At 40.6% G+C, this 27,042-nt stretch overlaps 1 protein-coding gene across 5 annotated transcripts in view; it reads right to left on the bottom strand.

Moving 5' to 3' along the window:
- SIPA1L2 (signal induced proliferation associated 1 like 2) overlaps positions 1–4,258 on the bottom strand; it is a 235,693-nt gene extending 231,435 nt beyond the window's left edge. For all 5 annotated transcript variants that reach the window (XM_033841437.2, XM_033841438.2, XM_033841439.2 and 2 more), the window contains exon 1: positions 2,942–4,258. The gene's annotated coding sequence lies outside the window, so the exon portion shown is untranslated. The remainder of the gene's footprint in view (positions 1–2,941) is intronic.
- Between the last annotated feature and the right edge of the window lie 22,784 nt (positions 4,259–27,042).

Here is a 27,042-nt window from a genome sequence, read left to right as displayed (position 1 = left end):
TATGGAAGAGAAAATAAGTAGATTAGTAATTTATTAACAAGTAGGATAGTTTCTAGGATTTGAATGCACTCCAGCAGTCAGGAAGAGACACGATGTGAAAGTCAGCCCCCCAAAATGCCAAATACTTAACCAGGTGCGGAAGAAGCCTGTTTTGGATTAAGATGCCTTTCCCAGTTCCTTTTTAGCTATCACTTTTCTCTGATTTTCACCTATTCACTCCTTAACTCTGGTCAAGGCAATAGTTCCCTGTATTTTAACTTTGTTACTGGCTTCTACTCAAGGTTATAATATATCAAGGTTATGTTTGAACAAAATCCAGGGAAATATTTTCCAGTTTAGAGATAATGTGAAAAGAATTCTTTTACTCTTTAAGATGAAATCTCCTGGATCTGAATTGACATTTACTCCCTAAAGATTTTAAGCTGGTCTTTTTATCTGAAATTATTGCTTTGCTAAGGTTACCTCTTTTTGTATTATCATTTCATCCATTTTTACATTCTGGCTGGGAAGGTAAGCAAAAAAATCAAATTTAATTGACAGATATGAGGAAATGTAAAAGTCTAAGTCTCCGAGTCCTGTATATACCCATCCGTGTGGCATGGCCATAATTTTTAATACTCCTTAAATTCTTTTTTTTTTTTTTTTTGCGGTACGTGGCCCTCTCACTGTCGTGGCCTCTCCCGTTACGGAGCACAGGCTCCGGACGCGCAGGCCCAGCGGCCACGGCTCACGGGCCCAGCCGCTCCGCGGCACGCGGGATCCTCCCGGACCGGGGCACGAACCCGCGTCCCCTGCGTCGGCAGGCGGACTCCCAACCACTGTGCCGCCAGGGAAGCCCCATTCCTTAAATTCTTAAATACCATATGATCCATTCAGTGATTTCAATCTGAATGAGTATTTTTTTAATAAAAAATAACAACCTTAGCATAACCTCTTGTTCTTGACATTTTCAGTCAGGATTTGTACTAACAGAGATATTGAACTTTATAGGGATATTCCATTTTAGTTTGAGAGAATATAGATTTTATCTCTATTGCCATGTGTAGGTTCGACTATTGTGTACTTAACTGAACTTTAACCTGCTGTTGCATCATCCTTCAGTACCTAAAACTTGGCTAACTAACCCTTTTTGGCTCTTTCTAAAGGAAACAAGACATAGAACATGATACCGTGTTCCTTTTTGTAGCTGCTCTTAAAGTTTATCCCGTTTATAAGCAGGAAAATAAATAAGGCTAATTAAAAGGGCAATAAACACATCAAGGAAAGAGACTGCAATCTGGCTTCCAGCTTGGGAACTGTTCAGAGAATATGACGGTATTATTCATCTCTGTTGCAACCCAATGATTCACCTGTGACCATTTTCACTCCCATGATTATTCTCTTTGTGACAGAACTTCTGTCATTCAAGTAAGACAGGTCCTACTACCCAAATGTGACAACTGAAACTCTCCTATGTAGAGTCCTGAATTTGCCTCTAAGGGAAGATACAGGTACTGAGGCAACCTTGCCTGTAAGTGCTATATTTGCAGGCAATGATCTTTCTTCTCCCATTGAACTTGGAGCCAGGAGGTCTGAGGTCTAGCCTGGCTCTGCCACAGACTAACTATGAGATTTAGGGATTTCACTCCATCACTGAGCACCTCAGTTTGTTTGGCTGTCAGTGACGGAGTGGGAATTAATAATGTCTAAGATTCCTCCTGGCTCTTACCTTGTAAGAATATGTAAGGAAGGGATGGGGCGTATGCAATCCTTCAAGCTTAGCAGAAGCTACTGTACTCTGAGAGGTTTCTGCTCGGGGACAGAAGAGGAATATTTCTGATTCTTCAACACAATGCCACTTTCTAAATACAATCGGTTGTGTTTCTGCATTTGCTCTGCTAAAGGCATATTCAAGGCAGGACGTTTCTAAAAACCAATGATTCAAAAGAGTTGGGTTGGCCTCCTTTAGACTTGCTATTTTCTACAAACTAAAGCAGTTACAGCTAGAATATGTAATCATTTTTATTTCCTTTTAAAGATCCACTAAGTGGAGTGGAAATCATTTCTGAGCCGTGGAGTCGGCTCACAGAATCTGAAAGTCTAAAAGAAAACTACAAATGTTTCCTGGTCTCTCTAGGAATCAATCCAAGACAACAAGAACCTTTACTGTCGTTATTTTATTGTTGTCGTTTTTAAAAGTACTTTAAAATATTATTTTTTCTTAAAGAATTTTGACGTGGTAGCTGTGCGTCTTTTCATTATTATTTTTTCATCAGCACTGATTGGTGTTAATCTCTCACTCACCTGTGCCTGAGCAGGAATCTTCTCTTTCAAAGTATTGGACTCAGCAGATAGTATCTCCCAGCCTTGTCTGTCACTAATAAAGTGATTGTCACATGGAAGTTTCTTCTAGAATGACTTCTACGTTTCCCCAGGGAGCAGTACTGACTCTCACTCATTCTTCTTTCATTAGTTACCAACCTCTTCCTAAAGGTCAAAGATTTTAACTAGGAATCAGACCTGCTACGTGACAAGTAAGAAAAGATTTGTGGACCTGCTCCTCTGAGCAACAGGCTATAAGTTTGGTCATCCAAAGAAAATGCCTAACTTTATGAGTTTATCCCCTGCAACAAAAGTTAATCCTGTTGATCTTTATGTTGTGATGTGCTTCTTTTCAAGACCAACTCAAATGGGGAAAAGAGGAAAATAAAAAAGAGCCAAAGCTTTCGGCAAGAGACAGTAAAATATTTATTCTAGATTTTTTTTCTAATTAAAGTGCTGTTTTAATTGGATTAAATAGATTTTTTAGGCCTTCAACGGTTTGGGTATCCAATGTGTTTGAACCAGGAGGACAGACACAGGTTTATGGGAAAAGAAGCTTAAATAAATGTGGGTGCTCCCTTTAAGAAAAATATTACAAAATTAGGTATGAAAGTGTACTCCCTTCTCTGCCACTACCTACCTGCTTCTGGTGCTGTATACCATGGGACTCACTCCTACTGGGATACAAACCCTGGCCCAGCACCTTCAAGCCTCTGACTTTTATGGAAATAGATAAAGCCTCATGGATGCAAAAGAGAGGCATTTCACCACATTCGTGAGCTGTAACCTCTTCAGTCAGGATTCACCTAGAAAAACAAAAACTATTCGGGGTGGGACATTATACAGGAGATAAGGGACCTGAAAACCTAAACAGAAGACAGGGAGACAACATAGCAATTAGCAAGAGCAGACACCTGTCCCCAGGGCAGGAGTGACAATGGGTAAAGCCACCAGAGCCCAGGCCCTGTCCGATCTGCCGATAACAGAGGAAGAAGCTGCTGGTGGGAACTTGAAATACTCACCCCAAACATTACGGCTTAAAAGTACATGTATTATCTCACAGTTCCCGTGGATGAGGAATCCAGGCCTGGCCATAGTGGGGTCCCCAGGCTGTGACCCCTCGAGGCTGTCACCTAGGTATTGGCCAGGACTACCAGCATCTGAAGACCTGATGTAAGTGACTGTTGGCAGCGCTCAGCTCTTCCTGCGCTATTGCCCACAGGTTTCCGTCAGTTTCTTGCCACACAGGGCAACTCACAACGTGGCAGCTGGCTTCATCAGAGCAAACAGGTGTGAACAAGACAGAAGTCAGTCTTTTATTTTCTCCTAATCTTGGACGTGACATCCTGTCATTCTTGCCACGCTCTGTTCATTAGAAATGTCCAGCTCACACTCAAGGGGAAGGGATCATACAGGAGCATGGATACGAGGAGGGTGGGGTCCTCAGGGGCCATGGCAGAAGGTGCCTACCACGCAGGGAGACACAGACCCCGCAGAAGACGGCAGAAGAAGCAGAGCGGGGCGGAGAAATATCCTAGCTCTTCCTTTCTCTCACCTTCTCATCTCTTACAGGCCCCCAACAGGCAGGAGAGTCGTGGAAATGCAGTTCCGTGGAAATGCAGTTCTACGTACAGCAGAGCAGGGCAAGGGCAGGGGTGGGTCTCAGATCAGACTGGTTACTGACCGGCATAGTATGCTTTTATATTTTCTGATGTAACTAGACAAACTGCACAAAGGGATTTTTATCTTAAAGAGAACTATTTAATGGTAAGTGTGGCTCTTTCTGGGACCAAAGGGTATTACTTTTACTCTCCTATGAGATGGCCCTGTGCTATATTCCAACCTTCCTACTCACCAAAGAACCCCCAACACACATACACGCACGCACACACACACGCATACACACGCACACACACACGCACACACACACGCACGCACACCCCACCCAATTCTCGCCCTCTCAGTGGAGTTTTCTTACCTGGCTGGGGGCAGGTACCTGCCGCCTGCACCGCTCTAGCCCAACTATAACCTTTAACTGAATATGATCCAGCTCTGACTCTATAGACTGCATTTCATCACCAAGACAAGTCTTGGGATGCCCAGTTAATACTTTCACAGAAACAGAGGAATGACTAAAGAAGCTGTGGTATATATATATATATATATATATATATATATATATATATACACACACACACACACACACACACACACACAATGGAATACTACTCAGCTATAAAAAAGAATGAAATTATGCCATTTGCAGCAACTTGGATGAACATGGATGAAGCTGGAGGGCATTATGCTAAGTGAAATAAGTCAGACAAAGACACAGACACATATAAGTATGACATCACTTATATGTGGAATCTAAAAATAAACAACAACAAAAAAGCAGACTCACAGACGCAGAGGACAAACTAGTGGTTACCGGTAGGGAGAGGGAAGGGGCGAGGGGCATGATGCGGGAGGGGATTAAGAGACAAAAATTATTAGGTATAAGATAAGCTACAAGGATATATTGTACAAAACTGGGAGTATAGCCAACATTTTATAATAACTATAAATGGAGTATAACCTTAAAAATTGTGAGTCACTATACTGTACACCTGTAACTTATGTACTATTAGACATCAAGTATGCTTCAATTAAAAAAAAATACCTCAGAGAAAAGGCGGGGGGTCTCTGAGGTCATTGTGACTTCTCTTATTCAAAAACTTTGGCAGGATTTTTGCAATAAATCAATACTCTGATATTGACCTATTTCTCTTTTCTATAGTATAAATAGCCAAAGATGAATCTCTAGACTGTGACCATAAAAGTAACAATAAGCAACGGCCCTCTGATGTTGTAAGACACCTTCCAGCAGATTGCATTTTCCAAAGATGGCTGCAGCAATATCTCTTGTCTCTCACGCTCTAAGCTCTCGTTACACCCCCATTAAGAGATGGTATTTATGTCTACTCCCCTTGAACCTGGACCAGCGTGTGTGACCGCCTCAACCAATAGGGTGTGGTTGAAGTGATACTACATGACATCTAAGGCTAGGTCATAAAAATCCCACACACGTGCACCTTGTTCTCTCGCTACACTCACTCTTGGAGTCTAGCCACCATGTTGTAAGGAAGCCCAGGCAGCTGCAGAGAGGCTCACAGGGTGGGGGAACAGCGGCCTCTGGTTCCAAACCCAATGTTTGCCCAAACAGCAGCCAAGACCAAGACCAACAAGCAAGACCAACCAATAGTTACATGAGTGAACCATCTTGAAATGCATTCTCCAGTCTCCCATTGAGCCCCTCCACCTGACGCCACTTGGAACAGAAACAAACCATCCCCACTGAGCCTTGTCCAAATTACAGATTTGTGAGCAAAATAAACGGTGTTGTTGCTGTTTAAGCCTCTAGGCTTTGAGGTGGCTTCTTACACAGCAGTAGGAAACCCAAGCACACCCTTTGGGGAATCCCCCCAAAGCCGAGGTAGAGTACATCAATTAGGAATGGACTTGGCTAGAAGGAATAGCAACGCTGACTTAGGCTGGCTTACACAGACAGGGATTTACTTTGCTCACATAGCGGGAAAACTGGAGTAGAAGGCTGCTGGCATGGGTTTAGAGGCTCAGCTCCATCAGGGTGATTGCCTCTGAAATTCCCCCATCCTTTCCCTCCTGCCTCATTGTAACAGGACTGCAGTCCTGGCTCCGGTGCAGTGTCCGTGTTCAAGGTAGGATGAAGCAGAAGGGAAAGAGGCCAAGTCAGCCCATTTGCAACTTCAAGCTTCTCCTCAAGCTCTCTCAGCCTATGGGTCTTTTTTTTTCTAATTTTTTTAAACTTTTATTGAAATATATAGTTGATTTACAATGTTGTGTTAGTTTCGGTGTACAGCAAAATGATTCCATTTTATATATATATTCTTTTGTTCGATTCTTTTCCATTGTAGAATATCTTGTATATCTTCCAATATTACAAGGTATTGAATATAGTTCCCTGTGCTATACAGGAGGTCCTTGTTGCTTACCTATTTTACACACAGTGGTGTGTATATGTTAATCCCAAACTCCTAATTTATCCCCCGCCTTCCCCCTTGGTAACCACCGTTTGTTTTCTATGTCTGTGAGGCTATTTCTGCTTGTAAATAGGTTCATTTGTGTCATTTTGGTGCAGCTCCAGCTGGAATAGATGCAGGAATAAGGAGTTCCTGCTCAGTACGTGGAGGCTGACAAAGCAGAAGGGAGTTGAGTTGAGTTGGTCTCTGGAGCACTGAACAAAGTGTTTGCCCCAAGACTTTGCAAGGGGTCCCAGCATGAGATGAGGAGCCTCCAGAAACAAAAACTAAAAGAAATGAGAAGCCAGGTCAGTTTTACCACTCAAGGAATAATACAATTTAGGTTTTGTTGTTAAATATTTAATATTTTCAAAAATTGGTAAAATTCCATATCCATATGAAATCGGCATTTTCCTCCGGGTCTTCAAATTTCTCTTTGCAGATTTTTCCCGAATTTCTGTCGGCCGCCCAACCTCTCCCTGAATTCTAGTTCCCCTATTCGCCCCAGTCTCAAGTCAGATGGCCTCTCACCACTTCCGAACCAGCGCATCTAACTGACCTCACTGCCAACTGAAGCCTTCCTCATCGGTCTCCCCTATTAATGCGAAACTTCAGCCATCTTTTAGCCTCTCCCCCTCAGTTTCCCTTTCTTGTACCTTTATGAGAGAACTCTGCTTCTCCGTCCTCTCTGCCACCAACTTAGCTTAGGCTCCTGCTAATTTTCTCTAGAACTAGTACAATAAACCCATTGGCTTTGTCATCCCTCTTCTCTCTCCTTTCTAATCCATCCTATACTCAGTTGGGATATTAGGGTTGACTTTTATATGGTTTGATATAGTTTTGTAATTTCCTAGGAAGATAATGTGGTCTATATGAGTGGCTTCTCCAGCCATATTGTCTGCCCGTTTGTAAATAAACACATCATTTCCTCATCAAGGGGTCTCGGGCCAGGTTCTAAGGGTGTAACAGTGGGTTCAGCTTTAATACCTCGAAAACATGGATGCAGAGAGACAGAGTAAATCTTACTACTGAAACACCTTCCCAACTTCCAAGGGCCTAAGAAAGGGAATTCGATCATGGCTAATACATACAGATAGCATGATCTTTCACATGAAAAACGGAATGTCTGACTTTTCTCTATCATCTTCTGTCATGTTAGTGGGGGAGTCTTGTTCAGATGTGCATTCACCAGCTGAAGGGTCCAAAAACACTTATGTCTACTTCAGCCTGGGAACACGTGGAACATATTTACCCCTCTTCCCTCCAGATTTATCAACTTGAACGAACTGGAGCAATGCAGCTTGAGAGACAACTTTCCCAGATTCAGTTTGAGTATACCTCTGGTCTTGCCCGCTCTCTGCTCACAAACATCTAACGGCGCCTCCTTCTCCTGTCTCTGCTTCCCCTCCACGATGGGCTAAGGTCTGCCCCTCCACGCCCATTCCTCTCTGCCATCCAGCTGTCCTCGAACCTCCAGGGCAGTGTGACAGTGGTTCTCACAAGCTGCTTCTTCTGTTTCAACCATGTTCTTTCCTCAACAAAATCCAATTCAAACGATGTGTGACGTCATAGAAGGCATGTTCATTCATCTAAGTAATTTATAAGGGAATAAAACCACTTCTTCATCTTTATAATAGGAGTTTTATCATCACTCTTACATAAATTTGGTACTCAGTGAATATTTGTTGAAAACAAATGAATGTAAGCTCTTTCATTTATCAGCTATTTCCCAAACAGACAGGTTCTAACTTACAAGATGCTTGTAGTCACAACCCGGTTAATAAATTGTCCTCTATAGTCAGTGATGCCGCCATCTGCCACTTTGTGTACAGGCATTTGTCCTGCGTTACAATTTACAGTGCTTGCACTGACATAAACTACTCACCAACCAAACATGGGTCATTCATATGCTAGTTTTTAATGGAAATGTAATTGACCTACAACACTGTTAATTCCAGGTGCACAATATAGTGATTTGACATTTCTCTACATTACAGGATGTATCACCACTCGTTCATGTGGTATACATTTCCCCACTACTACATACATCTGCATACTCAGATGGTATACCTGGCACCTCTTCTAGGACTTGGTCTAATACCACATCAGAAGTCAAGTTCCGAGGAACCTTGGAGGGGAGGTATCTGCATGTCCAGATGGTCTACTGCATGCAGGACCCTGTACACGGGGCTCCTCTGAGTTCCAGCCTTGGCCCTGACTTGTCCCATGAGTGAAGCAGATTCACTAGCCAGTTCCTAAAGTGGATACAACCCCCACATTAATTCAGCTTATTCCACTCTGGTTTTCAACTAGGCAAACTGGAATGTGGTTTGAGATTTAGGACATGCCAACCTTCGTTCTCTGCACTTTTTCTGCCTTATATCAGCAGCTAGCAGAAGACTCCAGCTTCTCTCTGTTTCAAAGCATGACCTTCCATTGGAATATTTTTCAAAGTTCTTAAGAAATTCTTTATTTCTAAATTTGCTTGCAAATCCAAGAGGTCCCCAAGCTGTAGCCTCCCCTAGGTCTGTGTCTTCACACTGTCTCCCATGAAGATTCTTACACTGTCTTCAGTCCTTATAATTTAGGAAGGGCTTCCAAGCCCAGAGGAGTGAATTTTGAAACACAAAGGTTGCCAGCTCACCAGGTTAAAATTACTTTACATACAGCCAATAACAGAAGACCATCCCTTGCACTCTCTTTAAAAAGATGGCTTTCATCTCTCCACATAAGGATACAGAGCATATAAAACCAAAAGACAGCATAAACCTTTCTGGAAACAATACCAGATAATGGTAGAAACATAGCTATCCTTTTCTTTTCTGTAACTAGAGAATTCTAGTAGCTGCTGCCCTGAAAGGCACTGCTAAAGATTACAAGGTTGATTTTAGTTGTATCGTTGAATCCTTCCCGTTTGGTGTGTATTAAGTATTATTGGTTCTAATCAGTTACATAACATGGCCTCTGTAATACTCCTATTTCATTTATGAACGTATTTCTCATTATACTTTGTTTTGTTTTGTGCTTTTTACCTTTCTTCTTAAGCTCAGGCTAATATAATTGCTATAACTCAGAAGTTACACGACATAAGGTCAGAACTACTACCAGCAGAAAATCGAATAATATTGAATATTTTCCAGTTAAGAGTTGACACAGACATCTTTTATAATCAGAAAACATTGAAATATTTTATGTTTGCATTTTATGCTTATTGTGTTAATTCCATCTCATTCCTAATTCTTTGTTCTTTTTATTTGATACCTAAGGCTCTCCAGCACTTCCTTTTTTTCCTAATATTTATTGATTTATTTGGTTGCACCAGGTCTTAGTTGCAGCAGGCGGGCTCCTTAGTTGCGGCATGAGAACTCTTAGGTGCGTCATGCATGTGGGATCTAGTTCCCTGACCAAGGATCAAACCTGAGCCCCCTGCATTGGGAGTGCGGAGTCTTAACCACTGCACCACCAGGGGAGTCCCCAGCACTTCCTTTTCTTAACAGCAGTGAGCTCCAACCTGGCTGTTTTAAAGCCTGATGCCCCGTGAGAACTGTCATGATTTGTTGAATGAAGAAAAGAGTGAATGAATGAAAAGAAAAACAACGATAACAACAACGGAAAAACAAAGACCAGAGTCTATGTGTTTGTGTGTAATTTTGGTCATACGAATTCTAACATCAGGTCACATGAAGCATACTTTTTAAGTTCTATTTATAATAATTCAAGGTAATGACGATGAGCTGTCAAAGCTCACACGGTCGATGTAGGAGGTAGGTCTGGTACACGGAAATGTTTTAAACCCAAAATCAAAAAGCATAAGCACCTTCTTACAGTGAGAATGCTTCTTTGATGCTCTTCGCCTTTTCCAGTTAAAGAAACTGAGACCCGGAGAAATTACATGATTTGCCCAGAGGCACACTGTTAGGCAAGGTCGGGGAGCCTAGGCTCTTGACTTCCCTGGCAGTCTTCACCCCATAAAGTTTCTCTCCACCCCCAGCCCATCTGCTGACTCTGGGCATGGCATCTGTATTTGATCCAGCTTCTCAGAGCACATCAACTGTGAGCCGATTGGATGTAAATACAGAGAGAACAGAAAACTCTTTCTCCAGGCAGCTGGAAAGTTTCACTTGGCTTTTATTTTTAGCATCTTGTGTGTGCTTGGGAACAACCATGGCAACAAAGGCACCTGGGAAGACCTTCAGGAGACAGTCACAGGGACAAGCGAATTGCACGAGAGGGAGGCTGCTTCACCTCCACGGGGACGTGCGGGCAAGCTGGACATGTTCCTGTCACCAAGAGAGAATAAACTCAGAATCAGCAGGACTCGCCTCCACTTCGGCCATCAAGGACTGATGAGATCATCTTTGTAAAACTGTCTTCCCCTCCCTTCCTTTCCTTCTCCCCCAGCAGCACCAATACAATGTGTAAATATAGCCAAACAAGTTGCCCCTGACTTGGAGATCTCATCATATGTCATGTTTTGGTAAGTCCAGCCCTTCATGAGACTTCTACACACATAGCCCTGGAGAGGAAATGACTCAGGCTACCAATGATGAATGGCTTCATCACCTCAACAAGGATGAAATCAGAAGCTCCCTCCTTGCCCTCGAAGAGCAAGTGAAAGGGCGACGGCAGGTGTGAGGCTGCACCCAGAGGTGCACCAACCCCTGAGAAGCCAGATTGGCTTTAAGAGATCCCACAACACCTGGTGAAAACCCTCCCTCACACTAACTTTGCATGTGGCTCTTTTGCTATGCCAAACACTTCCATTTACTTTGGGGAGAGGACAGAGCCATTTCAAGAAACTCACCAGTTCCTGAATTTCTCTGTCTAGTTCTCCAACACTGACAGACCCAGTGAGTGATTCACACTGGGTCACTGTGCTTGTGCTGGTGATGTCTGTATATCTAGGCTTCCCCACTTTCACATGTCAGGACCACCACCATGCCCTTCCTTCCCCAACACTTGGTGAAAATGCAGCTCTCTCCCTTATGCTTGTTGGAGAACAACCTACACTGAGTGAACCCAGTGTACACTGTTGATGAGAAGATTGGCCCAATGACGCGAGACACACTTCAGCTCAGTCTTGGTCATTTACTATTTCTCTGCCTGTGCTTTTTCTTTTTTAAATTTTTATTTGTTTTTTTATTGAGGTCTAGTTGATTTACAGTGTGCTAATTTCTGCTGTGCAGCAAAGTGATTCAGTTATACACATATAAACATTCTTTTTTTGTATTCTTTTCTATTATGGTTTATCATAGGATATAGAATGCAGTTCCCTATGCTCTATAGTAGGACCTTGTTGTTTATCCATCCTATATATAATAGTTTGCACCTACTAACCCCAAACTCCCAGTCCATCCGTTTCTCTCCCCCTCTCCCCCTTGGCAACCATAAGACTGTTCTCTATGACTGTGTGTCTGTTTGTTTTGTAGATAGGTTCATTTGTGCCATATTTTAGATTCCACATATAAGTGACATGATATGGTATTTGTCTTTCTCTTTCTGACTTACTTCACTTAGTATGATCATCTCTAAATGCATCTATGTTGCTGCAGATGGCATTATTTCATTCTTTTTTCATAGCTGAGTAGTATTCCATTGTATATATGTACCACATCTCTTTATCCATTCAGCTGTCAATGGACATCTAGGTTGTTTCCATGTCTTCGCTATTGTGAACAGTGCTGCTGTGGACATATGGGTGCATGCGTCTTTTTGAATTATGGTTTTGTCCGGGTATATGCCCAAGAGTGGGATTGCTGAATTACAACCCAATCGAAAAATGGGCCGAAGACCTTAATAGACACTTCTTCAAAGAAGACATGCAGATGGCCAGGAGACACATGAAAAGATACTCAACATCACTAATTGTTAGAGAAATGCAAATCAAAACTACAGTGAGGTACCACCTTATGCCCGTCAGAATTTCATGACTTTAGAAAGAGCTTGAACGTTTCAAACTAAATTTGGAAGCTTTCCAAAGAATAAATAGAGATGTACTGCGTTGAATTTGTGTCTCAACATTATCTTGAAACATGATAGTGACTGATAAAATGTTTTTTAATGGGCATAGCTTCTATAATTTTAAGCACATTTCAATAAAATCCCAAGTTTCACAGCAATAGTGCTACTCTGGGTTAGGCCTGTACACAGTCCCCTCATTCAATCATATTCAAGAATGAGGACAATGTTGTTCACAAAGAGGTATTTAATAAAAAATAAATAAAGCAGGAAAAATCCATCATTGTGGTCACAGGGCTGGAAAGGCCTCTATTGATCTTTACTTCCCCACAAAACCACATAAATATGTAATGGTGGTATTGAGCCAGCTCCCTCCAAGCAAATGAACTACGGCATCACTCAAGAGATATGCATGTTATTACGGAACAAAATCCTAAAGATAAAGTAAGAAGACAGTTTCTTATCTGACCCCAAACTGAGGAAGATTGGAGGAAGTGATTCCATTCATTGCTACTTTCTGTTCTAACAAATTCTGTGTAGCATCAAATATTCTCAGAATTGGAAAACATCTGAAAAGACATATTCATCACTGGTTGGCTTTTCTCCCCCCATAAACTTCCAGCCACAATGTCTCATACTGGGATGCGTCAATCACCAATTTTAAATTCATAGACAACTATGTACTTGCTAGAGGCCAAGCCCAGATCCAGAGTAGAGGTTGGTCCTGGGAGAAAATACTTAGTGCAAAGAAGCTGCTGTGAATTTAGGAGCCAGAGCTCACTTCTCTGGACATTCATTCTCCATGACTGCCAGTGTTCTGAAGCACAGCTGTCCCTCAGTATCTGAGAAGGAGTTGTTCCAAGACCCACACTGCCTCCCAGCCGCCCCCCACCCCCGGGAATACCAAAATCCCAGCATGCTCCGGTCCCTAATACAAAATGGCATAGTATTTGCATATGATCCATGCACATCCTCCCGTACACTTTAAATCATCTCCAGATTACTTATAATACCTAATACAATGTAAATGCTATGTAAGTTGTTGCCAGTGCACAGCAGCAAATTCAAGGTTTGGGCAAATTTAAGTTTTGCTTTTTGGAACTTCCTGGATTTCTTTTTCCCTAGCATTTTCTATCCATGGTTGGTTGCATTGGCAGATGCAGAACCCCTGGATGCAGAACCCGGGGAGAGGGAGGGCCGACTGTGTTATCATTCACAGTGGCTACTTTTCAGGCACAAATGAGGGGCAGTACACAGCCAGTCTAGCAGCAAAATATAAGCATTCAGACAGGTTCTATATCAGTAGGAAAAATGCAAGGTATAATTGTAAGAGAGGAGCCTATTGTCAGTTTAGAATATTTGCAGTATATGTATTGGAAAGGAAAGCTGTGGATGGAAAATAAATTGCCCTACATATTGCAGATTGGGAAATGGCCATGATAGAATCTTTCCGTAAATGTAATGAGACTGCATTTCAAGTTGTATTGCTCTCTCTGCCAAAAATGAAAGCCTGTTTTTCAACTGATTTTTCCCCAAAATAGATAATAGAAAACTTTGCATTCTACATAAAATAATTGTGGAGATAATTTTAAAAGCCGTTTGAATATCTTCTGCTCCACTCCAAGTAAACAAATAGGACGTGGTAATATCTGCACAGCCATGTGACATGCAGGGCGTGACACAGTTTCGACAGAATCTGGATCACTAAATTTTAGACATAGAGGAAAACATTATAAAAACAAAACCCAGCAGTACAAACTGAGAAGGTGAAGACATTTGTCAGGAAGGTATAGGCACAAATATATCTCAGCCCCTGAATGTCCTCCAAGAGTAAACAATATGATTGATCCAGGAAAAGACTGTGCTGGAGAACGAACAAACAGAAATGAAATAGGCTATTCCCTAAAGCCCACATTCCACCAGCACTTCCGCTAAACCAGAGGGCTGTCCATTCGCTCATGCTATCTCAGTCCCTGCCTTATAGAGAGAGAAACCAATGGGGGCAATTTCTCCCTTGAAATACATCACAGTTTATTGCTTCTTTGCAATAAAGAACTTATAAAAAGAGAAAGAGGCACATATATTTTCACATAATTGTAGGCAATATGACACAGTTGAAAATGCATGAGAATTGCACTCAGTAAACTTGGGTTCAAGGCCAAATAAGGAACTTAATCTCTCTGAGACCTGGTATCCACATTTATACCCAGGGACTAACAATCCCTCCATAACGGAGACGTTTTGAGGATTAAACATCCCAAAGCCTCTGAAAATAATATGCAACTATTGCTCTACAAGGGACCATGGAAAATCATCTCAGCCACCCCCCGCTCTAGCTCTCAGCAGAATCACATCTCAGTTTTCGTAGACTGAGTTAAACAAGTTGAGAAGGTTGCAGGATGGAAGGTTCTTGGCAACATTCCAAATATGTGCTATCCAGATCCTTCACATCATGGCTTGTCTTCATTTCTTTCTTCTCACCTAAGATGAAAAAGTTACGATGTGATTAATGGCCTTTGTTTTCATGAAGCCTGTAGGGTCACTCTTTTAGAGACAGAATCCTGCCAAGACTCTGTTTCTTAAAATCATGCTTGTAGGTATGTGTCATGCTCCCTCCAGTTTCTCTAGCTCATTTTCTCCTGGTCCCAGGATTCTGTAAGTGTGAATTCAGTTCTCATTCTGCTGCAGCACTTCCTGGTTCCCCGTTGTGACCCTCCCAGCCGTCTTAAACTACTGACAGAGTGTCAGCTCCGGATCTATTGTAACCTCTCAATATTTTCCCGCCTTTAATGCACATAATTGTTTTGTCTTGTGCTTATGCATTTTCCTCTGTCCTTGCTGCACTTTTCTCAGTTCAGATTTACCAAGCACACGTTGAATTCCTGTATTCTAAGGCCTCCGTGCCACCTGTCTCAGTGTTAACTGCAAAACTAATAAAGGGTGGTCTCATTCCAGCATCCAGGGGTTATGAGGTACTGAGTCTAGAACCAACACCCCGGAACAACAGTTGTCATGCAATTTTAAGTTAGCATTGCTATTTTGAAAATGTCGCTTTTGCATATGAATTTCTTATCATGGGTAGGATCCTACACATAATAACTATGTAACTTAGCTCATGTAGTCCTACTATTTTAGTATAGTACACAGTCCAGAATAAAATTCTCTGTGAGGCTAAATACTTGTGGTTTTCCCTGGTTCTCTCTCTGGCTGATTAGTGTCAGTGATAAGGAGTTGATTAGCCTGACGAAGTTTGTGCTTCATAGAACTAGAACTTTTGTCTTCTTCAAGACAATTTCAAAAGGAGTTTTTCTGGGATATAAGTCACGTAGTTAATATGTATTGAGCAGAACAGATTCAACACTGATTTTTTTTTTAAATTGAAGTATAGTTGATTTACAATTTGTGTTAGTTTAAGGTGCACAACAAAGTTATTCAGATATACTTTTTCCCAGATTCTTTTCCCTTATAGGTTATTGCAAAATATTGAGTACAGTTCCCTACGCTATACAGTAGGTCCTTGTTGGTTATCTATTTTTTTTATATAGTAATGTGTCTATGTTAATCCCAAACTCCTAATTTATCCCTTCCCACTCTTTTGCTTTGAGTTGACCCTTTGCTCACTTTCAGAGAGAAAGGAGAGTGACTTAGGCAGAAAGAGGTATCTCCCCAGAACTGGGAGCCATCAAACAATAGGCTGATAACCATAGTCCATTCTTATGAGAGCGGAGGAAATGTATCCTTTCTCCATTTTGTCCCCAACCTCTAACCACTACAATCTTGTTAACAGGTGAAATAAACTTTGATTTATTAATTCCGTGAAAGCCACAGGCTTTGCATGAAAAGAGGAAAAATGGCTTTACTTAACATGGGGGAAACGTTTCAAATCAGCTCCTGGCTCAGTGAGTCAGCTTCCCTTGGTGGTAACTGTTGCTTTTTACAGGCTTTCAAATCAGCTTGACAATAATAACAGAGGTAACAGTCCAGCATATTTGGGGAGAACTACTGAATGACATGAGATTTCCCACTCGGATCTAAGTTTTGGACCTCATACTTTGAAACACATAAGAGGAATTTAAATCTGCATGAAGTTTGTAGTCATCATCTAACCTAGACCCAGAAAGAACTGAGACTTGGAAAAAGGAGGTATACAAAACCCCTGTTCACCAAATTTTAGCAAATCTTTTACCCCACTCATTTATTCCTCTCCCTCCAAAAAGCTTCTTACAACCCACACTTAAAACCATCAGCATACCTAGGGAGGCGCTTTTCCCCATTATTTCCATTTATTTCCTCCAGGACAATTGACTCTTTTTTCAAAATGGACACAAAATTCACATTTCCTCCCATATTTAAGATTCATTCTAACCACCAGAGCTTTCTACAGCATTTAGAACAGAGACTGTTACTGAAATATCAGATTTTATTTTTAATTCAATGCATTGCATGCATGAAGCAGCTCTCTGTAAAGAAGCAATTGCTATAAAATAATCTCTCACTGTGTCCCTCAGGTTCAGTGATTTAGATGATATTCAGGAGGCTGAAAATGAACACTCTCTTTTGTGAGCAAATAAATCGAGGCATTGAAAAGTGAAGCCACTTGTCTTAAATCAACCCATTCAATAACTAGTGAACGTTTAAAATGTACACAGTAATATGGGAATTACAAAGAAACTCTCTGATACGGTCTCTTACCTCGTGATCTTGTGTTTATGTTGAAAATGGCAAAACTAGCGTGCATGAATAATAAGGAGAGGAATGCAGTGTCACAGAATCCAACCCTATGGCAGAGAAGGAGATGGGCTTAGACACCACATGTGGTGGAGGGATGGGGAGATTTAAATGATCTCTGTGATTCCGTAATTCCATGAGAGGAACTGGTCACAAGGGCCAGATCCTGTGAGTAGAGCTTGAGACAAAGTTCAAGATTTGATGTCTGTCTGTCTGTCCATTCCTACAGACTATCAGGAACCCCAGTTCTATGCAGTCAAGTTCAAACTTAGTACCTGGACTTCAGGAAGGGAGTTATGGGAATCACAGCCTCACGTGTCAAGGGAAGCCAGACATGGGTCCTAGAGCCCACGTCTGTCTGAAGGAGGTGGTGTCTTCTTTCCTTCAGTTGGTGGAGGCTTTGCTGCCTAATGCTACCAGAACTCATTTTTCTGTTTGTTTTTTGGGTTTTTTGTCCACGCTGCGCTGCATGTGGGATCTCAGTTCCCTGACCAGGGATTGAACCCATCCCCCCTTCACTGGAAGAACAGAGTCTTAACCACTGGACCACCAGGGAAGTCCCCCAGAACTCCTCATTTTTTAAAACAAGCTATAAGTGGAAACTTTTCGGTGAAATCTTATCATTTTTAAGTATTAACTGTCATTTTGTGACTTTGAGACCTCTGCTTTGGGCATTTCCAGTATTTTATGGTGACATATGTTAGACTGAGGTCTCAGATGGCGAGTGTAGGTGGTTTAGCAACCAGTGCTGTTGCAGGCTGTAAACCATTATCCCCGGGACCACTGCATTGACATGAGCTTATTAATAATTGATTGTAAAGGAATTGTCTACCTGACTCAGCCTGTCCTCAAGTATCCTAAGGGGTTTCTGTGGTACAGCAACTATCGACTTGAAGAATATTTTAAATAACCTAACTGCTGCTTGGCCAACAGCTACAATTCATTATGTTAGACAGAACCACCTAATATATGAATGACCTCAAGTCAGAGTTATTTACCTTCCTAAGCTCAGGCACAAGCCATGTCCCATTACATTAATAATGACAGAAGAGTGGATTTCCCCCAGCCTCTCCCACCATAGTATAAGATACTCAGGGGAGAAACCTGAGCTTTGAACTAGTCTATGTAGAACTGAGCAAGCCACTTGAAAAATGGTTATCACTGGGCTGCAGTATCCAACACAACTGAGTGGAGTTCCCTGTGATGAATAGTCCTTTACCTCTGCGTACCATTGCACTCGCGCTTGGCAAGATAATCAAGGACCAATATCAAAGTTGCCATGCTATTTGCTCAGGGTGCAGGGGGAATCTTCCCAACACATGCACCGAACAGAAAGCACATCTGACATGAGGCTGGTGGGCACAGAGCAGGTTATTAGGTAACTGTTAAAGGCCTGCTTTGAATGGCAGTCTAGGAATCAGCTCTCCTGCTGCTGTCTCATTTCGATCCAGAAGCTGACCGTCCTATAGCTAATTGGAAATGCATATAGCATCTGATTTATGTGAGGGGAAGGGAGACTGGGGGAAAGGTCCATTAAAGAAGAGAATAATTGAACCCAAGTGCGGTAAGATTGGGGGAGATGTCAATTGTCTCATTTTGTCACTTTCTTCTGGAAGGGCCTATTACTACCATGTAATTCATGGGCCTGGAGAGGGCCATAAAACCATGGAGAAGAGGAAACAGAAGAATCCAGGCTATTAAAACAATGTGAGGTAGGGCTTGTAGGTCTTTATCCTTTATTTTTGAAAGAGCTCACTAAAACCTAAATATAGGGTAGAAGAAGAAGAGGATTAGTTTAAAGACTGCTCTGTCTTCTTGACATGAATTTTTACTTATAAAAATTCACTAAAGCCTTTTTTTTTTTAACTAGACTTTTTGTATTCAATTGTTTTCGTATCTTTGACAGTGGGACTACAAGAGTCTAACATATATACTTTTCGATAGCCATGCCCAGAAAAAGGATATTAATTTCACAGACCTGACAAAATAAGCAAAAGATAAAATTGGTGTTAATTGTCCCATATCCAAGCTATGGAGTTAGGAAAAGTCTTTTGTAAACATATATTCCCACCCTCCAACCCATCTCCCCATGAAGCATATGTGGGTAGGAGGGAAAGCAGGAGTATTTCTTTAGCTGCAGCCACAGTACATGGAGCCAGGGAACAAACACCAAATCAATCGTGTCCAAGAGACAATACCAACAGTCAGCGCTAGAGCAGCGCCCCAAATGAGAAACAAACAAGCAAGGGCCTACGTTGGTTTGGAAAAGCTAGAGCACGGAGTCAAAGGGTTGGAGATACACTGAGAACCAAGACAAGGACTCATGTCTTAAGCAAGTGAGAATGCAGGGACCTTGTGTGATGCTTGAGACAGCTGATTACTGCCCTTGCAGCCAGTCACCTGTGGAAAGGAAACGGGATGGAAAGACTATATTTGGAAGACTCTTATCTTCCACTAGGCCTGCAGCGTGCCTCTCTCCCAGAAAGACCTGCCCTGGATGCATTCCCTCCACGAGGGCTTTTCTCATTAGCTCTCTTCCACTCTGTCTGAATATTCATTCTTTGTCTCCTCAACAAGTACACTATGTCAGGTATGTATCCCCACATTTTTGCCCAATTCAAAGTTTATCTGAGCAAGTATGAGTTAGCTATTGAACACAGATATTCTTAGAAATACTCTAGCTTTTTCCATATTGTCTTATCTTTATCCAAAGATAAGCATTTGTAAAAACTATTGTTATAAATAAAAGCATGGTAAAATTAAAAACGAAATAAACACATTATATTTTTCATTTCTAAAACGTATTTAATTTCATTCGTATTGTCTTAGTTCCTTCATGCTTTTAAAATGTATTACTGTTTTTCCAAGTATCAGACTGTCTCATGCAAGCTAAATACTGAATTACTTCCTTTTTTCCTTCCACAATTAAGTGAATATTTATACTAGTTTAGTCTGTAGATTTACTATATGGGTCTATATGAATATATATATTGACTTTTCTTAAAGTTATTAAAGTGTGTTGTAGGTCCTTAAGAAAGATTCAAAGTAACATAAAGTTACCTTTTAAATAAGCAAATATATACTTCTCTACTAGATTATTACCACCCCCCAGAACAATTAAAGGAACATTTTATGCATTTTGTATTGCTAGATTCTATTATAGTAAGACTCTAATTACAAATATGAATTATTTAATAAATTAATGAACATTTATTGATGAATGCATTAGATATGAGACCTTCTTGCATGTGTGTGTATGTGTGTGTGTGTGTGCCTGTGTCTGTGTACATCTCCACATGCTTTTGGTCTACTTTTCCTCCTCTGAATTCCTTATACTCCGGCCAAATGGGATTACTCATTGTCATGTATATAATCCCATCCTTTCACTGTTTTCAGTTATTTATTCATTCAGTATTTATTCATTCAATCAGTTGTTTGACCAAGAAAATAATTGTATTTTCAAAGTGCTGGAAGAAAATATCCAGTGAAAATGTCTTCAAAAATTAATCTAATAACATATTTTCAGATAAACAAAAACTTGAGAGAATTCAACACCAGTTGGTCCATAATAAAGTAAACATTAAAGGAAGCAATTCTGGGATGAGGAAAATGATTCTATGTGATAGCTTAGAGATTCAGGAAGTAATGAAGAACAATATAAATGGTAAATAAATGGGTAAATCTAAATGAATATTGGCTATAAAAATCAACAATAATAATGTCATATGGTTTAAAATATATGGAGAATTTGAAAACAATAGTATATAAGATGGGATGGGGTAAAAGATGTTACAGAATACTAAGGCCTTTATATTGTCCAGGAAGTGGGAAAAGTGCTGATTTATATTAGATTTAATAAGCCAAGGAGGGATGTTCTAATCTCTAGATAATTACCATGATAGTAGTAAAACAATGAGATGATGGGGGATAGATATAATAAAGTACTTAATCCAAAACTAGGTAAGAAAGAAGGAAATAAGAACAGAAAAATGTTGGGACAAATAGAAACAAATAGTAATTACGATAAATGTAAACAGACCTTATGCTTCAATTGAAAAACAAAAGTACTCAGGCTGGATAAAAACAATTACATTCTGCTTACAAGAAACACATCTTTTTTTTTTTTTTTTTGCGGTACGCGGGCCTCTCAGTGTTGTGGCCTCTCCTGTTGCGAAGCACAGGCTCCGGACGCGCAGGCTCAGCGGCCATGGCTCACGGGCCCAGCCGCTCCGCGGCATGTGGGATCTTCCCGGACCGGGGCACGAACCCGCGTCCCCTGCATCGGCAGGCGGACTCTCAACCACTGCACCACCAGGGAAGCCCAAGAGCACACATCTTAAACATAAAGACCAGGGAGGTTGAAAGTAAAAGGATGGAGAAAGATAAACTATGCAAACTCCAAGGAAAGGAAAGGTGCAGTTATCAGACATAACAGGCTTTAAGGAAAGAAGTATTACTAAAGGGAAAGAGATGACGTGGAAGTTATAAAAGTTTTACAGTCATATCTACCTAATAACAAGACTCAACCTATAAAGCAAAAATTGACAGAACTATAAATAGAAATGGAAAATTTGAAATCATAGTGGAAGATTTTAAAAGATTTTAACACTTCTCAGTAAGTGATAGAATGCACATACAAAAATCTGTAGGGATATAGAAACTCTGAACAATGTGATGAACAGACTTGGCCTTGTAACGTATATAGAACACTGATCCCAACAACTGAAAAATATACTTCCTTTCAAGTTAACGTGGAGCACGTAGCGAAATCAACTGTATGTTTAGACATAAAGCAATCTCAACAAGTTATAATGGACTGTCCTACAGCGTTTGTCCTTTGATCTCTGTAGAATAAATTAGAAAATCTCCACATGTATGAAAATTAAGCGTTAATGCCTAAATAGCACATTAGTAGAATAAGGAATCACACTGGAAATTAGATAATACTTTTTTAAAGATTTTTTCTTATGTGGACCATTTTTAAAGTCTTTATTGAATTTGTTACAATATTGCTTCTGTTTTATGTTTTGGTGTTTTCGGCCACGCGGCATGTGGGATCTTAGCTCCCTGACCAGAGATCGAGCCCGCACCCCCTGCGTTGGAAGGTGAAGTCTTAACCACTGGACCACCAGGGAAGTCCCTACTATTTTGAACAAAATGATTAAAAAATTACTACTTGACAAAACGTGTAGGATGGAACTCGAGCCACATTTCAAGGAAAACTCATGGTTTAAAATTATTAAAGAAGAAATACTAAAAACAAACAATTTGTCATCTATCTCGAGAAGTTAGAAAAAGACAAAAGAAGTTTAAGGGAGGAAATAATAAAGATAAGGGTAGAATTTAAAAAGAAAATAAACACACAATACAAAGAATTAGCAAGCCAAAGTGGGATTTTTTGGAAAGGATAACAAAATTCAATAAATCCCGGGCAAAAGACAGATAACAGAATAAAGAAAACACAACTAAACCATATCAGGGCAAAACCACCTATAATACAGATACTGAAATAATCATAAGAGGATATAATGAACAACCGAATGCTAGTGTATTTGGCAATTTCGTTGAATTGGACACATTCTTAGAAAAATACAACCTCTCAAAATTGACACACACAAAAAATAAATTCATAGTTAAAAACCTTCTCAAAACAAAAACTGCTCGCCCAGATGACTTCACTGGTGAATTCTTCCAGACATAAATAGAAACAGTAATGCCTATTACGTACAAATCCTCCCCAAGAAGAGAGAGGGAAATTTTCCATGTCTTTTAATGAGACTAGGCTAACCATGATACTAAGAGTATATTAAAAAGTCCCAGAGCAAACATGTTACTCAGCAGTTAAATGTTGAAAGCTTTCCCCCAGACACAAAGATGCCCACTATTGCCACTTCTATTCAAACTTTTCCTGAAGGTTCTAGCTAGCCAGAGAAATAGGACAAGGAAGAGAAGAGACATAAGAACTGGCGGGGAAAAAGAAAAAAGACAACTTGTTATTCACCAGTGACAAGATTGTTATGAAGAAAAGCCAAAGGATCTACAGATAAAGTATTGGAATTAATAAATGAATTTATCAAAGATCTTAAATTCAATATAAAAATTTGCTTTTCTTATACCAACAATAAGGAGAAAAATGAAACAAAATGGTACTGTTTACGTTAGCATTAAAAACTACCAAATGCTTAGTAATGAATAAAAAGAAAGAGACGCAAGGCCTTTAAAAACTATAAAAACATTACTATAAACCATAAAACATTACTGAGAAAAATGAAATAGAAGTGAACAAATGGAGGAATAGACCATGTGGACAATGGGGAGGGGTCTTTTGAGGGGCTGGTAATACTATACTTCTTGACCTGGGTGGTAGTGACCCAGGTGTATTAAATTATGATAATTCAAGTGACCAATGTACAATTTTTGCATTTTTCGGCTTGTATGGTGTACTGACATGCAAAGTTCACAAAAAGTAAATAGATAAAATAAAGTTCTTTGTTTTATACTATTAATAAATAGTTGTAAAATCATGTATATGTGTTTTCTCTTTTTGACTTTTTGTGGTGTCTCTGTGACATCAAACATGATTCTAGGAAGAGAGCTACAATGATAACACTGTATGTATAGGAAAAGAATTTTGACTTGTGACCTATCAACCAGAATCAATTACCCTGAGGGCAATAGGAATGGCCACACCTATGTCAATCTAATTGCCACCTTTAAATTGTGTGGAAGGGCGTGAAATACGATTTAGTTTAGACCTCGGTACTCAATCCAGCTGCCATATTGTATGCCTGGGCTGGGCTCTGGGGTCAAGGAATAACACCACTGTATAACACAGGACTGGACTTTCATTAAAACATGGCACCAGACGGATGACGTGTTGCTTCAATTCTCAGTCCAAGAGGAGGGAGAGGCATTTGTCTATGGTTCCTCCAGGACAGCATTTTACCAAGATACTTAAAGAAATCTAGGACTTCCCTGGTGGCGCAGTGGTTAAGAATCCTCCTGTCAATGCAAGGGATATGAGTTCGAGCCCAGTCTGGGAAGATCCCACATGCCGCGGAGCACCTAAGCCCGTGCACCACAACTACTGAGCCTGCGCTCTAGAGCCCACGAGCCACAACTACGGAGCCCGTGCGCCACAACTACTGAAGCCTGCACGCCTAGAGCCCATGCTCCACAACGAGAAAAGCCACCGCAATGAGAAGCCCGCGCACCGCAACGAAGAGTAGCCCCCACTCGCCGCAACTAGAGAAAGCCCGCACACAGCAACGAAGACCCAACACAGCCATAAATAAAATAAATAAGTTTATATATTAAAAAAAAGAAATTTAACATGAACATGCTGGGATAAGTCGGAAACGAAACATGAATGGTGGGGATGGTGTGACAAATGCTTCTGCGGATTTGGGATCTGAATTCTGGTCTTAATCTTATCCCATGGTGCAATGCGTGCGTCTATCTACTCAGGCCATTTCCCAGATAGGGATCCTGTTTTTGCCTCTGGTCGTGTCTAGCTTCTTTATGGTTGCGATACTGGTAAGGTAAATATTGTCAAATGATTTTTTTTCTCTTCTCTAGAAATTTCTTCAAAGATTAGGCACATTATTTTTGATTGAGCCAGGAAGAAATAGAGAAATGAGGAGCAGATGTTGATTGTTGATTACCAGCTAGTCCCATTTTCCATCATCTGGCAACTTCATGCACTTTCACTCAGGCTATATTTACCCCAAAAGTCAATACATTCAGTAAAAAAGAAAACAAAAAAAATAGTGATGTAAATTAGACCAAAACATCTGGATATTAAGTGAATTGGCCAGATGTTTTGGTGGTTTATAAATAAAAGCCAAATAGAAAACAAGAAAAAGAAAGAAAGGATCAGAGAGTGGGCAGGGGCTTAAGATGTAGCTACCCACCCACGCCCTCCACCTCCTCAGAGCCTGCAGGGGATGAATCTGTGTGAATCATTATGAGGGGGTGAAATTAAAGGGATCAGAAATTCTGGAACTTAGCCCTGAACAAAGAGGAGTGACCTTTGTTGTACTGAGGAAAAATGGACGTTTGCCTCAGACTTTTTTGTATCTAGAAATGATTTCTCAATTGCTCATAATTTTTGAGTTGTATTTCTACAGCTTCTCAGATCCCAGCCAAGATATCAGTTCTCTAAGAGAGCTGGTTGCTTTCCCAAATTGGAAATAGATTTGTTTTCCGGGTTGGAATTACTGCTGAAAACTGCAGGCATCAGTTCCCCCCCCACCCCCAGCCTCCTTTTCTTTTTTAAAGGTGAAATACGTCTTGTTTGTTCTTTCTTTCTGAACACAGCATGAGTCATCGAATAATTTTCAAAACAGTTTTGGGAAGAGCTCTGGTTTGGGAATAAGTCTGTGCTCAAAATCAGGTGTTTGCTTTTTCACTTTCTAACTTTGGGCAACTTAACCTCTTAGGGTTTCAGTTACTACCTCCAATAGGATGGAAATAATAATTAGCTCATAAAGTTATTGGGAGAAACAATAATGGACGTAACAAACATAAGAGTCCCTTTCCAAGTTGAACTTCCTTCTACTGTTTGTGATTTGGAAGGGGCAAAGCAGTTGCGGTAACTACCTCTTAGCCCAGACAAAGTTTTTTAAAAGGCTGACTGACATAGACTTCCGCAAAGAAAAATGGGATCAGAATGGAAAATTATCCCGTGTATCATCTATACGCAAGTTAATGTGATACACTGAAATAGAAAATATTACACATGTATTTTTATTTATTCGTTCAACAAATATTCACTGAGTACCTATTATAGCCAGAAATCCTTCTAGGTGTTGAGGACACAGACCTAAATCTATATATAAATTAAAAGGTGGTTAAGTCTATAAAATAACACAGTTAAGCAATTGGGAGTGCTGACGAATGAAAATTAATTATGTTGGCAACTTGCAAATATTTCTGAGCCAAGGAAAGATATTACATCAATCAGATAATAGTAACGAGAGCAATAAAGACTCAGTATGAAACACTGGCAGGGCAGCCCTCTCAGGCTGTGATTTTTACTTAGTTGTCGTGCGTATTAAACCGTTGTGGAGGAGCTGCCATTTGGACTAAGCTATAGTCCTCTGCGAGAAAGAAACCGAAGCCACTGTATTATGGGAGAAAAATTAACAGAATATTTCCCCCACCAGAGCTCTAGTTCAAACAGAATATTCTTTTTCAGGGAAACTAGCATTGCAAGGGGCCTTCTCCAATAGTCTTATATTTCCAGACATTGTGTTCTAAGTTCTATGTGTTCTGAAATGATTGCCCTATAAAATGTTATAGAAAGAAAATCTCTTTTTGATATTGGATAAGTCTTGGGAGAAATATTTCAAGTTTCCAAGTTTTTCTTTGATATAAAGGAATAATTAGTTGGAAAAGAAATTAATACCACAATGAAAAGGTCTATCAAAATACCAGAAGAGGATCCTTGAGGGTAGCAGTTACTAAAGGACTTTGAAGTGTCTGCAGGGAAGGAACTATGGAAATCAAAGTCAGCTTTTTATTACTGGGCAAGAATTTCAGTATTTAACCTCAGCTACTGACCTGGTCTCCTACCTCATACAGAAGGTAAAAGGAGCACAAAAGCATGTTCCGTTCCGAGCCCCAAGTCTCTTGCCCCCAAATGTAAGCGTATTCCTGAAAATGTATCTACACACTCACCCCCAATCTTACTTTCTTTTCCTCAATACACCTTCCTTTTTCCCCAAAGTGAACAGCTTCCTCAGAGCTCTGAATCCTATGCCATTCAAACCCGTAGGAATGTTCTCCTCCAGGCTTTGGTCTTTCCCTTTCTTCCCTTCTTTTCCTTTCTCCCCTCTTCCTCCTTTTCACTTAGTACCACTGCCTCCTTTTCTTCTGTATGCAAATATGTGTAAGTCTCTCCCATCTTCAAAACAGACACAAAACACACCATCATCACTACCACCACCACCACCATCACCACCACCACCACCACCACCATCACCACCACCACCATTACCACCATCACCACCAC

The sequence above is a fragment of the Tursiops truncatus genome, chromosome 16 (genome assembly GCF_011762595.2).
Source record: "Tursiops truncatus isolate mTurTru1 chromosome 16, mTurTru1.mat.Y, whole genome shotgun sequence".
Lineage (NCBI taxonomy): Eukaryota > Metazoa > Chordata > Mammalia > Artiodactyla > Delphinidae > Tursiops > Tursiops truncatus.
This window is presented reverse-complemented; position numbering and strand designations above follow the sequence as displayed.